Raw genomic sequence first — 15,165 nt, 5'->3', positions numbered from 1 at the left:
AAGCTTGCAAGAGAGGTTTTGAGAGGAGTGATAGGCGAAAGAAGCAAAATCGCAGTGATTTCGGGCTGCAAGGTGGTGCGCGACCCGTTGAAGGTGGTGCGCGACCTGTTGGGCGGTGCGCGACCCGTCAGGACCCCTCCGCAGTGCAAAAATACTACGTGCGTGAACCGTTGGGAGGTGCGCGACCCGTTGGGAGCCCTGCGCGATCCGTTGAGCTGTTTGCTTCCAAACTTCAAACGAATTCCTCAATCTCCCTTCAACTCATCTCAATCGCTCGAGGTAGGGTCTTTACTCATTGTTTTGAGGTTGATGATGAAAATAAGGTTTGTATGCTATGTTTTTAACCTCACATCATGTGAATGAAAAGACTTATATGGCTGCAATATTTGTATGAAAACTGTGTTAGGGTTTATGATGTTTCAAGTTGTTTTTCCTTTGATTCCTTTCCCTTCCTTCCTCTTGCTCACACTCATATGTATATCATTTTTCCCCATGTCATTTTATCAATGAAATGAAAATCCCTTTACATCCCTAAATCACTAAAATGTAACCCCACCCCTCTCCAAAGTATCAAAAACAAAACAAAGTGAAACCCTAATTCCCCTCTACCATATACATGTAAAAAACAAAGAAAAGATTCATGTGAAAACAGTAGCAAATGTTGGTGAATATATCAGCAAATTTTGTATATGGTTTCCCTATTTCCCTATTGATACATGTATGCATATGTGCTCATGTTCACTTATATGCATGTTTTTTCCCATATGTAATACTCTTTGCAAATGATTTCCCTATTACAAAAAATGTGTTCCTATATGAATATGATTTGCAAAATTTCCCTTAAAAACTCCTTGTTATGTTTACATATTCCCACTCCTTGTTAAAAAATTCCTCCCCTAACATTTCCCTCATGTTTGGTTCCCCTTGAAACAACATAGATTTCAGCACTTTTGCAGGCAGAGACAGCAGTTCAGTTTGTTCGCTTTGCTCCAAAACCATGTAAGAAACCGAAACTTATGAGCAAAGTGATGACCATTCATCATCTACAGAGGTTGAGGAAGAGAGGAGGCCTCGTAGAGGAGGTAAGGGAGGACATCATAAGCGGGAGGAGCCTACTTCTTTGGCAGAATTACAGGCCTGTCCTTTGGCAGTGAATTGCTTCCAGTACATGTCTTGCTATCAGTTTTGTGAGAGGATCTCTCAGATTCAGCATCATAGAGAGTTGGCCCGCTTGTTTGTCTTACACCTCCATGATGGACATGTCACTCTTGCAGGGGTGAACTTCACATTGACACCTGAGGTGATCTCACAGGCTACAGGGATACCAAATGTGGGTGAGGTGTGGCCTAAGCGCAGATTACTTGATTTTGTTCACTTTGAGCCCTATGTCCGGCCATCATTTGTGAGACTGTTGACGGGTGTTTTCCCATTCAGATTTCTCCGAGAGCGAGTATGCTCCCCTCATGAGACTTATTATGCATTACTTTACCTGTGAGGGCAGATTTTCACAGGTGTATTCATATCACATTCGCCTTTTGATGCATTTCACCCGAGTAAGGATGATGAACCTCCCGGTCTTCTTGTTTCATAACATTCAGAGGATGGTGCCCATGTTGCAGAGGAAGACCCGGCTCAGCAGTACAGGAGCCTTTGCCATTATGGTTTGATTCAGCTCATAGTCTCACATCAGTTAACTCAGCAGGGCATCTCATGGGAGGAGTTCATCTCTCGTGAGTTTTTCACAGTGCCACCTCTGCCACATCAGGAGGCCATTCATGAGGAGGGAGGACCATCTCAGCAGCCTGATGCTCCATCACCGACATGTCAGCTCCACTCCTTTGGTCACCTATCAGAAAGGCCCAAGGGCCTTATTTGCAGCAGCTAGGCGAGTACTATATCCACATCAGGTGGAAGGGGTCTTGCCTTCATCTTCAGATCAGCGAGTGTTATCTCCACATCAGGTGGAAGGGGCCTCGCTTTCTTCACCAGCACAGTTACTGCAGAGGGGCAAAGAGCCCATGATTCATGAGGATCCGGTGATTGATCTCGAGGCTAGTTCTCCTAGCCAAGAGGCAAAGGAGATCATTCAGCATCTCAGGGCCGAGAATGATGTTTTGCAGAGGAGACTTGAGGGTCCCCAATGGACCATCACCTACCTGGAGCAGCGGAACAAACAGCTAGAGGAGGAGAAAGTTCTTGATGAGCTATGGAGGATTCGTAGTGACCGAGTCCTAAACCGAAGGAGGCCCGGTGATCCTTTGCCTGCTGACCGTGAGTTTATGCTTATCTAGGTCAATGCACATTTAGAGAGGCTGTTGGCTAAAGCCAACCAAGAGAAGAAGCTGCTGAGAAACATGAAAAATCACTATTGGGCAAGGATGCATGTCTGCAAGGCTAAAATGAAAGTTTTTCAAAGGAGGTTGACCGAGGCACTAAAACGGAGAAAAAGGCCAAATCCACTCGTATCTTGGCTGAGGCATCCCTCAAGGATCATGGAACTCACTAGCATCATCTACAACACAAATCCCAAAAATTTTGGAGAATTTTGGGGTAATTTTGGTATTTTTGGGAAATTTACAGGTTTTGGCTTCTCAACGGGTCTCACCCCCGGTGAGACCCTTTGTCATCATAGCTCCGTTTTGCAAAAACTCAGTGTTTTAGATTTTTCATGCAAAGTTACATATGCCTATGGATGGACTGAGTTTTTATGAGTTTTGGGCCTCCAAAAGGTCAAAATACAGGCAAAATTTGACTTTCTGCCCCTTTTTTGAGTTGCAGAAGAAGTCTTGGGAGAATTGACTTTTGACTAGGCAAATAACCTCCAAATCCCAAAATTCTAGTTGGGTTGGAAAGTAGACTCAGAGACCTTTCCAATGAGCTATCCTGCACCTCATTCTGACACCGGGAAGGCCTCCAAACAGGGCTCCAAAGTGCGCAACCCGTTGAGGAAATGTGCGCGACCCGTTGAGGGAACTTTGCCAGATTTGACCAGTTCAGCCCAGAAAACGCAGTTTGGCTCCAGTTTGACTTTCTGAGGTGGATGGTGGTCCTCTTGGGTGTAATTATGACACTTTTTGGATACTTTTACTCTAGTTTATCTCTTCTAGAAGTTTCTTTCATGTAAAGGGTAAAAATTGAATGTATGAACTGGTTTCCAAGTTTATAGAGGCAAGTTGTTTTGACTGCCTATTTTCTAGTGCTTAGTTTAGAAGTGGTTCAAACAACTCCTAGGATAGTGAGCTCGACCCATGGAGGCAGGGAAAGAGGTTAGATCATCTATATTATGTACTTTCTTGCTCATTTTCATGGTTGGACTCTTGAGGGAGAAGCTATCATTGTATTATCACTTGTATCTCTGCAATTTTTGGCTAAGGAAGACCAGGGTTTTGCAGTCATCTTTGGGATTCTTGTGGACTCATGTGTTGATGGTGTGTTTCTTCATGTTATTGTAAGCTTTTTTATGTGATTCATTTCCTTTCTATACTGCTGCATATTAAACAAATGAAGCGATAAAGTTAGAATTCATGCTTGCCATGCTCTACTTTTAAATTTGTTTAATTTCTATGTTTTTTGCTGTCTAAAGAGAATTCAAATCCATTGTTTTCTCTCTTTAGCCTTCTTATCTTTCCTCCAAATCATCCACTTCAACTAAAGACATCAATACAGGCTCCTACCTTGCCCCAAAGACCCCCTGCAAAAACTGTGTCCAATCCCCGCACCCTAAATTGCAGCTCCTCAATTTGCCACCAAAAACCAAAAAAACCCCCAAAACAACCTTCAAATCATTTTACTAGCCTAATATCAGTGTTACCTTGATTGGTCATCTCATCCTATTGAAAATCTACCGAGATTGACCGGGGAGAGCCTTCTCCTGCCCCGTAGGGCTAGCTACGAGGCTGAATGGTTTGATGTAGCTTTGAAGTTTGCCTTCTCAGCCTGAGGTGAAATTTCAAGTGCTAACACCACACAAATCGCATGAGAGAACCCATTTCATCAAATCTATCAGGAAATGGAAAGGCTAGGCTGAAAATATTGTCACACTTGGGAAAAACCATGCCATGGTAGAAAAGAAACACATGCAATCCCATGCATGCCAAATCTAGCAAGGAAAATACACATGCAAGTTGATACCTGCAATGAAGCCTATTGTAGCTGCTTGATCATGCCTTTCCCTGCTTGATTTTTACTTCCTCTTGCCTTCTTTCCTTTCTTGCTCCATTGCCAAAGTGCTCCAAGAAAACTCTAAGTGTCCAAGAGTATGAGAGAGAGAGAAAATAATGAGAGAGCTCCAAAGCTAAATTGACTAAAGGTTACACTGACCAAGCTTGAGCCAAGGACTTGCCAATCGATTCTCAGAAGCCTTTTTATCAATTAGGCCTTTGTTTTCTTCATTTCCATTATTTTCCTTCAATTTCCCCCTCACATCAAACCTGTGATCTTTCACCTTCCTTAGCCATTGCCTTTGCCAATTTCCTTAGCCATAAACAACCAAATGAACACACACTAGCATTTCTTGCCCACCATTCAACTTGGAATACGTGTCCATCATCTGTGGTATTTATATATTTTTGCATGGAATTTTCACTAGGGCTTTTACAACCTCTTCATTGACTGATGCTTTAATTAAGTCACAGGCCTTGCTACTATTTTTCTCCCACATGGTGGCTCTTTCTCAAAAGTGGGCTTTTCTCGAGGATTGCCAACTTCTCCTTCACAAAACCCTTTCCAATGTTCATTAAAAATAATGCTTTATTTTCTTGGACCATTCATGGTAGTTATTTTTTCCAAAGAGAAATACTCCACTATGAAGATGAGTGAATGCTTTTCTGCAAAAATTCTAGGCTAGACCTTATATAAACAAAATTATTGCTAAAAAATCTCTTAACATCGACTCATCATATATACATCTTCTTTAAAAAAAATAAGCAAAATAAACTAACGTATATTCAAATTATTCAATATATATGAATGGTTTTATAAAATATATAACTCAATTTTGCCATGAACCAATTCACATATCCATAGCATGTCACATATACAACCAACCAACTTTATGGACATCATATACCAATTCACCTACCCATAGCATGTCACATATACAACGAACAAACTTTGTGGAGATCATATACGAATTCAACCAACAACTCAAAAATTTCAACACACAACGTGTATAAAATTCAATGTAAAAACAAAATATATCTGTCACCACATATATGGTATTCAAAAAATATTCAACGCACAACATTCACCATTAAAATGAAACAGGAGTTATCAACGCACAACATTCACCATTAAAATGAAACAGGATTTACCAACGCACAACATTCACCAAATGCATGAGTGTTACCAAGGTACAAAATTCACCAAATATGACTATTCAACTCACAACATAGATACCAACGCACCAAATAAAATACATATGCCATCACTTCATGGTATTCACATCATGGAACTCACCGCCGTTAAAAAGGAACTCACCGCAACATGGTTCACGACCATTAAAATGAACTCTTCGCAACATTTAAACAACCATCCATATGCACGACTTGCAGGCCTCTCCATACATCACACAAAAATTAAACAATGCACACCTGGGATTTATAGGGGTTACACATAACAAAGAGCATCACCACGACTCGCAAAGCTCAATGCACAACACAATATAACGTACCGGACATCGTACCATACGCTGTCATACCAAGAACTCAACACACCATATGCCACAGTTCACAACCATAATCAACATTACTTCAATGCTCAACGTATAGGGTTCAACATTGCTTCAATGCTCAACAAAAAGGTTCAATACACGTTGCTTCAAGAGAGTGGATATCACATATTTATTTCAATGCACTATGCATAGGGACAAAGGACGGTATACATTCAAAGGACAAAATAGGGAAAATTGTAGGAGTTACATAACAAAAAAAAAAGTTGGGACTTGTTGCTCTAATACCATGTCAAGCTAAGTTTGAGTAACTCCATGAATGTGATTTGCATTTGAGAAAATCATTAATATATACAAGAAGAGGGAGACTATCGGAATCCATATTTAAATGTCTTTTTTTTTCTTCATTTTCTCATTTACAGTGTTTATAATAATTTTCTAATCCCCAAGATTAGGTGTCAACAATTTGTTTCTTATGGGTTTTATTCAATTGAAACTCTTGTGAATTTGATTCTTCTTTAGCAACTCTATTAAGAGTTCCTATGGCATGAATTAAGTCAGTGAAATCATAGGCCCTGTCTACTCCATCATACCACAAATTTTCTAAAGAAGTTCTCACATTCATCTGACCTAGTTAGGTGCAATACATATGGCAAGTTAGAGTATATATCCCTAATCAATCTCATCAACAAAATTGCAAAGTGGCAATAAATTTGCACATCTTGATATGCCTCTCTACTGATGAAATTTATGTTGATATCGGTATGGGATTTATCTCGCACCCGACATAACCATAACATGGAAAAATGATGAAATCTTGAAGGATTTCACACTCTTTCCCTAGGAAAGAAGTTAAAAGACATGAAAATATAAATACAATAAAAAACATTGTTAAATAAGTCTTTGTACCTAATGTCCTCTGTCCTAACACATGTTTCATTTCTCATCTCTTTCAAACACCTATTAACATGCCTTTAAGAAATGTGTTGTGCTATAACCCAATTTTGTCGATCAATCCTCTTTATATCTTCAATTTTAAGCTTGTGATCATCCTCTTTGAAGCTGTTATAAAACCATTATGACATGGTTGAAATTAATAGACTCTTACCCAATAATAAAATCTTGTCTACCACTAAATAAAGTATTCAATGAAGGAATTAGTTGTGAAATAAGTCCGGTTACCAGTAGAAGAGCATCGATGGCTCTTGCACATCCGCTTGGTCTTTGCAACTTGGGGACAGAAAAGCCCTTCGCTCTTTCCCCCACTCAGTTTTTGGGTACCCAAATTTCTGGCGCCTCGCTGTTCAGAAGTCTCAACCGTGGCCATGGATTCCACAAACTTCGATGGCGTCCACTTCCATCAGAGAGTTTTCTGGAAGCAAAGATGGCGTCCCTTTCTTCCCAATTGAATGGCACTGTTTGCCCCCAAGTTATAGTAAAGCATCTGAAGCTCTTCATCAATGGAAAATTTATAGATTCAGTTTAAGGAAAAACGTTCGAGACTTTGGATCCTCGAACAGGGGAAGTGATAACGAGCGTATTAGAGGCTAGGCAAGAAGATGTGGATTTGGTTGTAAAAGCTGCTCGCGCAACATTTGATCATGGGCCATGGCCTCACATGTCCGACTAGCAAAGAGAGTGCATTCTTCACAAGCTCGTGGATCTAGTGATGCAACCCAGTGAGCAGCTCGCAGTTCTTGAAACCTTTGACAATGGGATGCCACTGGATATGGCTCGGATGATGGATTTACCTTCCTGTATCCAGATGCTACGAAACAATGTTGAATACGTAGCGGCAGAAACTCTCGGCCGAAATGCCTCAGAACACAACCCGCAAGCCTCACCATTGATGCCCTTTCACACAAGTTGGATAGCCTTCGGACCTAGAGTGCGGCTCGTCCACTCTCCCAGCTGGATCCAGTACCCTGCAACCACGCCTCTACCGGAGAAGAAGCTCGGATCTGATGCAAACAATGCAAGCAACCTGTACGCGGCTTTCATTGATGCAGCGTGGACAGGCGAAGTCACCAAGGGCAGGGACTGCAGAAGGATTAACCCCAAGGATAAGAAGCAGGACAGGATGCTGAGGAAACCGGACCTCAAGGACAAGGCAAGAGTTATCAATGCTGATCGAAGAATGCATGTCACTGCGGACCTACGCTTCAAATGGAAATGGTATGGAAGGGGGACAACCGAAAATGCCCAGGAAGGTAAAAAAAACCCTCAGACCTATTACTGATCTAATAGATCTGGTACACAGAGGACTGATCCACCCACCGAAAGTTCAGATCTGGGGGCAAATAAGTGCCGAAATGACATCCTATCTCAATCCACAAGTAGTAGAAGGCCTGAAAGGCAAGGAGCTAGCGGTCTGGAATAGGATGACCTGGGTAATGGATCGAGGGCTTCTAGCATCTAAAGCAACTTAGACAAAACCAGAACCTGAACCTCAGGTAATCCCGCTTCCCTTTCAAACTTCTGGTCAGGAACTGATACAAATATTTATCAGAATCCTGTCAGGAAGAACGATTTGCAAGTGAAACGGGAAGGGGAGGTTGATAGAAGATATAAAGTATGAAATACAAGCACATACATGCATACCAGCAAACATGCAAAGCTTGATATATGCAGGACAAATCTTACAATACCAATACACAGTATAGGACTATGGAATTGTGTCAGACTCAACTATCATCCTAAACACGAGGCTGAGAGGTGGCAGCTTTGGATCTAACTCAAAGGGCACAGGTTTTTTCAAGGATGCCGTCAAAGGGAAGGGGGAAGTCATCAACAAACCAACACCACCTCAAGACCTACCTGGACCCTATATTGTGGAACAAAAGGCGCAGACTCCAGTACTGACAATCGATCTGCCTGAGGTAAATAACTTTTATACTGATTTTTATACAAAGGCTGTCATATGAAGATTCAAAGGCTTCTGGCCCAAAACAGATGCATTACAACAATGGATCTTTTCCACATGGAAAACAAATTGTGACATCCATTTATGCTCCAAAGGTTTTTTTATTGTCAGTTTTGACACGGTCAAGGAAAGGGAATATGTCCTTCATGAGGGTCCATGGTTCTGGGGCAATGCAGGACTCTTCATGATTCCCTGGTTCCCAGGTTTTGATGCCACTACTATGGTGGTTTCCAAAATGCCAGTATGGGTCATATTACACAACCTCCTGCTACATTTTTGGCTACCCAGAGTCTTCGAAGCAATGGGGAATGTGATAGGAAAATACCTCAAGATAGACGTGGAAAGAGTTTCAAGAGGCATACATACTTTTGTGAGAGTTTTTGTAGAGGTAGACCTTAGTCTAGGCTTACCTGACAACATAATTCTGATCCATAACAACACACAATGACAACAACCATTAGATTATGAGAATACAACATTCAGGTGTCGTGGCTGTCAACAAACAGGTCACCTTCTCAGTAACTGCCCACAAGTCAAAAAAGACACCAGAAGAAATAAGAAGCAATCACAAAAACCAAGAGGCTGGCAACACACAGTGAATCTATATGAAGCAGCAAAGGATGAGGAGGCAACTATCCCTCCACCAGTTCCTGATGATGGCCCAATTGAGGAGGTAACTACGAAAACCATTCCCAAGACACACAAGGTGCCAGAAACTAAGGAATTTGTAGCACAGGATCTCATGGACTCTTTGCCGGAGAAGATACCAGACATAACGGACACCAGTGGAGCCAAAAGACATCATTCTTCAGACCACTCTGATTCAGACAAGGACAATCCTCACCCTGTGGAGGACACTTCTCTAGTACTTTTTTCGTCCTCACCAACTCAAGGGGAGTGGCGAAAGGTTGAGAAGAAAAAAGGGAGAAAAACATAAATTTTCCCAATTGTACATTAATTTCTACTTTCTGGCTTTTCTTTTGACAACAGTCTTTTGATCTGCTTTTGCATATGCGATTTAGCATCTACAAAATGTAATTTTGTTATTATTAATAAAATTACGACTTTTCTTATGGGAAAAAAAAGTATTCAATAACTTTTTTCTATATGGATGTAATCTTGGTCATGAAGTCCCATTACATTGAAACCATTGTACAATCCAGTTACCCTCCATCCCTCCTAAAGAATTTGATATCTAATGCCTATTGTTGAAGAATAATCCTTCAAGAAAAGTTGTCTTCTCCTATTGTCTCCATATGGAAAATGGCCAATAATAGGTCCCACAAAGTTGTCAACATCTTTCTTCCACATTTGTTTTTTTGTCTCCCATTATTGATGAACAAAAATCACAATAGACCTATTACACATTGGATGAGAAACCACAACCAAACAAGGAAGATTTTAATGTAAAGGGTTTGGACTAATAACACATGCATAATTTCCAACCAGAAAATCCTTAAAAGTTTCTATAATAATATCATATCCCACAACACCTTGACCAACAGTCACTAAAAAATGTGATTGGCACTTATGTTCTTCTTTCTAACACAAAATCCCGCCAAGGTATCACTTTTTTCTAACCATCTGATATATTTTTTTTACAACAGTTTCATCTTCAACAATAAATACTGGAATTGGCCCCCCTACACCGTGTTTGTATTTATAAAAAGCATAAAATTTTCCAACTACTTAAAAAATGTAAGCCTGCTCCCGTGGAATATATACCAATGAATTTCTAATTTTCCTTAAAGTTGTAGATATTGAGGGGACATCCAGCTTAAAACTAATAAAGTTATGTAATCTAGGACGTCCCCACAACTTAATCATCTAATAGATGGATTTAGTGGATGCACTATACCTTCTCATTGCTTTTGGAGGCATCTATTGTCATTGTTTTCATTGATGGAAATGAAGCACAAAGGAGAAGCAAGATAGGTCTTTGATGTCATTGATGTATGCATAGTTGATGAGCTATTGTGATGCTTGTGAGCAACAAGGTAAAATAAAGAATGTTACAAAGATTATTATGTAACAAAGGTCAGTTGAAGAGGTGCAAGAAAAGGTAATGTGATGCATTATGTTATGCCACAATTATGCTTGTGTTGAGGCTATGTTGTGAAGGAACTGTGATGTTTGTTATTGAACTGCTTGCTTGATGGCAAGGTATGTTGCAAAGTATATTACAAGCTATGTTAATCATATATGAAGGAGTTGATATTGTGATCTTGATCTATGGTTATGATGCATGTTACTTCTTACACTTATGATACTTGAAAAAAGTGTGTGAGGATGTGCAATTTATGACATGGATGTCTTGGAGTTCTATATTGCTTTCATATGTTGTGTAATTTGTTACATATCCTTGTTGGTTACATATGCTTGTTTGTTATATATGACATAATGTTGCAAAGGCAATGTGATGCAAGGCAATGGTGGCATGCAAGAAGACTGTTGTGACACAAGGCAAAAGAAAAGGAAAATGGCATGAAGAGTGTTGTTATTATTGTGATGTTATATTTGCTGATGTATTTCCAAGGTATGTTGCAAAGATTGCTACTATATGTTGTAGAGGTTCAAGTTGAAGAAGTGGTTGCAATGTTCCTATGACAACTAAAGGTTTCCTATTTGCACAATGTAATTCCCGTTCATTTAGTTTAGTTCTTGTTCAAATGTTCATTGATAGTAAGTTTAGCTATAGAGGCATGGAATTGGAGATGTTTGGTGATTTTTCTAAGGTGTTGTGATCAAAACAAAGGTGTTGTGATGCAAGATAATGCAAGTTAATGCAAGAGAATAAAATTTAATGTGTTTGGAAAGAATATTAATGCATGCTATTTGAATAAGTTGAAATTCATTTTATTGTCATGAAGAATATTAACACATGTTATTTAAATATGATGAAATTCATTTCATGTATTTTTAATATTCAAAGACTTGAAATAGTTTTGGAATTGGAGAGACACCTTTGGAATGCAGAGACAAGACATACCATTTCAGATTCGTGTGTGTAATACTAACAACCATCAAAATTTACTTATAAATTGTGTGAGGTTGGAAGGCTAATTAATTTTAGAGGGTTAGAGAAAGTGAGAGATGATTTGAGTTTCTTATTACCTTGCATATATAGAGCATATGTGAAACAATTTTGAGGAGAAGAAGAAGCAAAGACAGAGATGGAGGTATGTAAAGTTATAAACCAGGTAAACCAATATGTTATTTCTTGTATGTATCAAGGGATTGTAGTATGCTTTCAAGTTGTAGCTTGATAAATAACATGTTGGAACTTGTTGAGGTAAGAGCCTCCTGTGGGTTGTAGCATGTAGAAAATCTGTGGGAGTTGGAGTTTCCTTGCAAGTTGAAGCTTGCAGAAGAATTGAGGTAGCATCCTCCTATAGGTTGGAGAATGCATAAAATTTGATGTAATAGAGCAAGTGGGAGCTTTCCTTTCCATCACAATAGTAACAAACTCGTGGTTTTCTCCCTTTATGGGTTTCCACTTATATTTGGTTTCCATATGTGTTTCTTTTGTGGGTTGATTCATGCTGTGATTTACATGTTGAATGTTGGTTATATGTTAAATTTGGCATTCATAAAGTGTTATGTTTCTCATTTAATAGATAAGTTAATAATTGAAAAATAAAATAAACTGGTTCATGAATGTTCTAAACTGATTCACCCCCCCACCTCTTAGTTTAGTGAAGTTTCCAACAATTGGTATCGCGACATGTTCCTTCTGTGTAAGCCTAACAATTAGAAGGTATATTTGGTTGAGTAATGGACTATCAAAGTTTACTTGTGCTCAATATTGCGAACTCCTAAGAATGGAAATGGAAAATCAAATTTGAACTGATCGGTTATATGTCTGGAGGCTAGTCTGTGATGGATACAACAAAGAATCCCACTCTAAGCAAGAACAATAGTGGAATGCTCAGGAAAAATATGTAATGTATAAGAACCTTCACAATATGGATCATGAGACAGTGATAAATTTAAATTCTGCAAAAGTAAATTGGGAAAGGTTACAACTCATGCATGAAGGAGACACTTGTAGCAATAGCGTACAAAAGGAGAAGAAAAAGGCCCTTTAGAGGGAAAGTGTTAAATCAAATGAGACATGTTCTACTAGTATGAGTGTACCTTATTTTCATGAGGAAAATACATAAGAACAACCTGTTACCGCTTGAATTTGGTCTCAGGCTGAAGAAGGAAAAATCCAAGGCAACATCAAACCACTTAGCCTCGTAGCTAGCCCTACGAGGACAGGAGAGGGCTCTTCCGGGTCTATCTCGGCAAAAGGTCTTCAAAGGGATGAGATGACCAATAAAGAACACTTATTTTAGGCTAGTAAACTGATAGGGAAAGTTTGATTTCAAATTTTTAGGGTTTTGTTGGAAAACTGAGCATGACAATTTTAGGTGCAGGGATTAGACACAGTTTTTGCAGAGGTCTTTTTGGGGCAAGGTAGGAGATTTTCTTGAAGCCTTTGAAGGAAGTGAATGGATAGGTATGACTGGTGAGGAGCTAAGGAGATCAAGAAACCATCAAGAGTTCTCCTTAAACAGATGAAAACATAGATATTAAGCAAACTTAAAGGTAGAGCATAGAAACCATGAATTCTACCTTAACACTTCATTTACTTAATTTGCAGAAGAGAAGAGTAGGAAAATGATACGCATAACAAACTTACAAGTACATGAGAGAAACACACCATCAACAACAAATCACCACAGGAATCCCAAATAGTGCTGCAAAACCCTGGTCTTTCCTTTTCCCAAATTGCAGAGATACAAAGAGTAATACAGTCTAAGCTTATCCCTCAAGAGTCCAACCTCTTCAACCATGAAAATGATTTAGAAAATACATAATATAGACCATGCCAACCCATTCCCTAGCCTCTAGGGGTCGAGCTCATCATCTTAGGAGCTGTTTCAACCAATTCTAAACAAAGCACTACAATCTAGGCAGTCAAAACAACTTGCCTCTATAAGCTAGGAAACCAATTCATTCAGTAAATGTTTGCTATTTTATGAATGAATCTTCTAGAATAGGTAAATAAGTGTCATGTAAACATGAAAATACATTAATTACATCAAAGAGGGTGAAAAATCCCATCAAAAGTCAAAACTGGTCTAATAGTGTTAAACACACATGGACAGCAAGACAATAGGAAAGATAAATCATTCAGTACATTTTTTTATTAACAGGAGATGTACATTTATAATACAATGTTGTGACTCTTGGGTTTCAGATCCCAAGGTCTCTTGGACTGCTTAGTCTTTTCGGCTTCCACACTAACCCTTTAGGATTAGGTGTCCAACATTCCCCCCCTTAATCCGAAGGGTTGTGTATGAGTCCAAGAAGAGAGCTGTAATACAAAATGTGAAAAAAATACATGGCAGCACTAGGCTGAATGTGCTCTGTGAAATGTTGGTATAAAGGGCGGTGGTTTAAGGATGACCACCAACACTGGAATGCTTAGTGCAGTTCCCGAAACTCTTCCAAAACTGGAAAGAAACTGAAGTTTTCTGCTAGAGGAAGTGTTCTTAATCTGTGATGGTTTAAGGATGACCAACAACTCTGGAATGCTTAATGAAATTCCTGGAACTCTTTCAAAATTGGCAAGAAGCTGGAGTCTTCTGCTAGAGGAAGTGTTCTTAATCTGTGATGGTTTAAGGATGACCAACAACTCTGCGATTCCTGGAACTCTTCCAAAACTGGCAAGAAGCTGGAGTCTTCTGCTAGAGGAAGTGTCCCAGATTGCCAACTGAAGGCATGTTCAGGCATCTTTGTCTCTGGATACAACTCTGAAACTGGTGTGGCAGGTTGTGGCTCAGGCTCGCTTGATGTGACTTTGAAGCTTGTAGATGACCATCATTTCCCCCCTTGTCAGATACAAGGTGAGAAGATGGAGAAAACTCAACTGCAAGACTGTTCAATACTCTGGAACAAGTTCTGACATGTGTTTGGAATATCTTCTTGGCTGTTGATGCCCATTGCCAAGAAGCGATCCATCCAAGATGAATCTTTGTTCTTGCAGGACGTTTGTTTCTGAAGCATCTGTGTGAAGAATGGCTGGTTTTATGACAGTGCTCACATGGATGAAGATCAAAACAGTGATCTTTCAAATGGCCAACTCGGTCACAGTGTTGGCATTTCACGATCTGTTGTTTTTGTTGTTGTTGTTGCTGTGGAAGAGGGGCAGAATCTGGAACAGCTGGAGGTGAACTGTCATGAGAAGCAGGTGAACTGTCATAAATGAATCCAGCACTCTGAAACTGAATGGGCTTGGCATAGTCTGGAATATGAAAGGACAAGTCCTTGTCATATCCAAGACCAGTTCTGTGCTTGTTGTGGACAAGCTGTTCCCAAGGTCTGATGATGGGCTTGGGAAGTGCAGACTGAGTTTCTGCATCTGCATATACAACTGCTGCTTTATTTGAATGAACAGTAATATTATTGACTTGCTGCTGATGGGTGGTTGTCTCAATGTTCTGAACAAAAACAGGTTCAGAATGGTGTCTATTTTGATGTAGCTCTTCTTGCTGTAGCTGTGATTCAAGCTGCAAAAAATCGA

This window comes from Pinus tabuliformis, chromosome 3_1, assembly GCF_031772625.1.
Source record: "Pinus tabuliformis cultivar Carrire ecotype Pingquan chromosome 3_1, CPIR1, whole genome shotgun sequence".
Classification (NCBI taxonomy): Eukaryota; Viridiplantae; Streptophyta; class Pinopsida; order Pinales; family Pinaceae; genus Pinus; species Pinus tabuliformis.
Note: the sequence above shows the minus strand (reverse complement) of the source record.